Source organism: Pediculus humanus, genomic scaffold (genome assembly GCF_000006295.1).
Source record: "Pediculus humanus corporis 1103172108221 genomic scaffold, whole genome shotgun sequence".
NCBI classification, from domain to species: Eukaryota; Metazoa; Arthropoda; class Insecta; order Psocodea; family Pediculidae; genus Pediculus; species Pediculus humanus.
This window is the reverse complement of record NW_002987791.1, coordinates 58368-62157: the sequence shown is the minus strand read 5'-3', so window position 1 is coordinate 62157 and position 3790 is coordinate 58368.

Sequence of the window (3790 nt, the reverse complement as noted above, 5' to 3'; positions counted from 1 at the left end):
AAAAAAATGACTGCGATATATATATAATTTTTACTCTGTTAAAAATTTTTTTTTTTTTTTTCCCACATTGTTCTACTCATATAAAAATTTATAAATATGTCGGATTTTCTTCTTTTCTTTTTTCTGCTTTTCCTACAGTAGAGGAAATTGAAAAAGAAATAATAATATGTGAAAAATTAATTTTTTTTAAAAATTTTCTTCTTCTTTTTCATACATAATTTTTTTTTTTTTTACCCTTTTCGCGTAACTAAAAAAATTTAAAGTGCTTGAACTTATATATAGAAACAAGTTAACCTTTTTTTTAATATAATATATTACATATAAATAAATTATATTATATTTAAAAAAAATAAGTAAATGTTAAAAATAATTATATTAAAATCTTTTTCTAAAAGTTTTTTTTTTTTTGGGGGGGGGGGATAAATATAAGGTAAAAGAATAAGAAGAAGAAGAAAAAGTTTTCTTTTTTTTTTAATTTTGTTCATTATTATTATTCAATATATTACATATGTTTTCTTCTTAAATTTTACAATAATAATAATAATAAAATAAATTCGTTGGAATAAAATATTTGAATGTAAAAAAAAAAAAAGAAAATGAAAGAAAAACTCGTTAATTTTTATTATAATTTTCGACAGGTTTTAACTGAAAATTGTTTCATTTTCCATATTTAAAAAAAAAAAAAAAAAAGAAAAACTTAAGGAAAATATAATTATCGTTTTAAAAAAAACTGTGACGTCATAATGTTTAACAAAAAAAAAGAAACTCTGACGTCATAATGTTAACCAAAAAAAATTGAATAGAATAGAAGTTGAAAGAAATATATTAAAAAAAAAAAAAAAAACATTTAACGTCTTCATCATCGACATCATCATCGTCATTATTATTATCATCATCATCATCATCATCATCATTATTATTATAATTTTTCACAGCGTTTATAATTTTAAGGTTTTCTTTTTTTTTTTTTTTTAATTATTTGGGTTTTCAACTCGTAATTTTATTTTAATTTACTACAAAAATTCTTTTAAACGAAAATTTTTTCCATCGTTACAAAAAAAACGATGACGTCATATACATACGTAACATATGTAATAATAATAATAATAATTTTAAAAAAAGGATATTTAATCGTGAATTTTTAAGAGGTGATAGAAAACAATCATAATAAATTTCGCGGTTTTAATAATTTCTACTTCCACGACGACATTTTTTTTTCTTTTTTTCTTATTATTCAAATTCTTTTGTAGGTTTTTACTTCGTAAACGTGAAACAAGATTACCCAAAATGTTTTTTATTTTTTTCGTCGTGGAAATTTAAATTTCCGCCATATTTCCTAATAATAATAATAATAATAATAATGATATATATATTTTTTTAAATTATTTACGTGACGACAATGGAATGATTATATAAAAAATTTATTCAAAAAATAATTTCTTTTTTATTTATTCGGTTATAAATCAAAATTTGCTGTTATTATTATTATTATTACTACTATTATTATTATTATTATTATTACATAAAAATTTTTTTTTCTTATAGTTATGGAAAACGTCAATTATATATATATATATATTTAATTTAATAAACGTCGAAATGATATTATTATGCCAAAAATTTCGTGTTAGCATATATATGTAGAATAACGTGGAAATAGACGTGATAAACGTTATCGTTATTACAATATATAAAATAACAATTTAATTTAATGTTTAGTGTGGGAACAAAAAAAAAAAAATGGCGTCTGCATGAGAACCAACGCAGAACTTTTTATAAAAAAACGTACATTTCGATAACTCATACCCGTTAAATTTCTTTTTCTTCTTCTTCTTCTTCCCTCCCACCGCCCCCGCCTCCCCAACCAGTTTTCCAGGCTCTTAATAACTTCTTATTTAATCCAAAAAAAATTTTCTTTTCTCATTTTATTAATTCAAGGGCGTAATAAAGAAAAAAAAAAGGAAAAGAAAAAAAAATTAATTTTTCGTTCGTTATTTTCCCTCATTTTTTTTTTAACTTCTTCTTGTCTTAGTACGCTTTATTTAAAACATCATAAGATTTTCCGATAAAAAATTGTGGGGGGCGGTGGGCCTTTTCTCTTCCACGTTACTTTTTTAATTTTATAAAGTTTTTAACGGTTAAAAAATAATTTTCTTTTTTTTCGTTCAATTTACCGCGAGTTTAAACGATGACGTCAATTTTTTCTAATTACGTCACTGTTGAAACGAAAAAAAAAAAATGTCGTCTGACGAATTGTAAAATTTATCGAATAATCGTTATTGTTTTTCTATAATGTGATTTACTCGTGTAATTATTTGGAAAACACTTACCAAACTTTTTTTTAAACTTCCCATCGGACCTTTTGAATTATACAAATTTTTAAAAAAAACAAAATGGCGGCCGGGTTTTTTCGTTCTCTTCTTTGTTATGTTGCCACAAAAAATTTCTTTACCGGTTTTACGTGATTAAAAAAATATATATAAATAGAATTTATTAAATGAATCCTAAGAAGTTTTCTTTTTATCATTATTAACTTATACGAAATCAGTCTTATTAAAAAAAAAAAACCTTTTTCCGTCGGTTACTACTACGTTAATCAAACGAAAAACTATTTTCATATTTTTTTCTTTAATAATATTATTATTAATATTTTTTTTTTTCGAAATTTTTTAATAATAATAATAATAATAATAATAATATATTAATGGCGAGTTGTTTATGATGTACGTCATTAAATTTTTTATCATTAAATAGTACGTTTTTAAGTTTAATTAAAATTATTAATTTGATTGATGACGTCAAACAAATTAATAAAAACATTCACGAATGAGTGAAATAAACATTTATTTATTTTTCAATACAAGTTTTCCACACTCGTGTTAAAAAAAAGTTTTAACGAACGTTTTAATACATGGAAAATATTTAAAAAGTTTTTAATGTGATTCCATTAATTCGTATAACGAACGGGGGGGGAGGGGAGAGGGAAGGAAAAGGGGGAAACCTTAAAAGTGAAAAATAGTTTTGTGTATTTCACCCCCTTTTTTTTGAAATGACATTTCAAAACGTTATACGTGTAATTATTGTTATTATTTTAATTGTTTGAATTTAAAATACGTTTAAACGTCGAATCATTCACGCACACGCACGTGCCCCCACTCACTTAAATTCTAATTATTATTATTAATAATTAATAAATTTTTAATATAAAATTTTAAAAGAAAACGTCTCGTAAATATTTAAAATAGAAAAAAATTTATAAATGAATTAATTTTAGATTTTAAAATTTAAGCTCACTGACATAAAATCCAAATATTGATTTTTTTTTTCTTCTGCTATCTTCTAAATGTAACAACATAAATTGAAAAAAAAAAAAGCTCTAACTAAAAGCTAAACTAAATTTTTTTTTTTTATATAATAAAATGCAACAAAAGAGGAAGAATATACGTTATTAACGTTTTTTTTTTATTGACCGACACTATTGAAAATAATTTAATTTATTCCTTTTTTTTTTTTCAATGGTACGAATCCCGTAGAATGATAATGACAACAAATAGAATAAAAAATAAGAATGGGGGGGGGGGTCAATGGAAACACGATTTTACAATAAAAAGGGAATTTTGTCGAAAATGCGTTAAAAATTGTTACTTTAGAGATAGAGAGAGAGAGAGAGAGAGAAAAACACGTACAAAACCTATGTTTCATTTAAACTTTTTTTTTTTTTTAAATTTTACTTTTACGTCATATCATTCATTAAAATTCTCTCTCTCTCTCTCTCTCTCTCTCTCTCTCT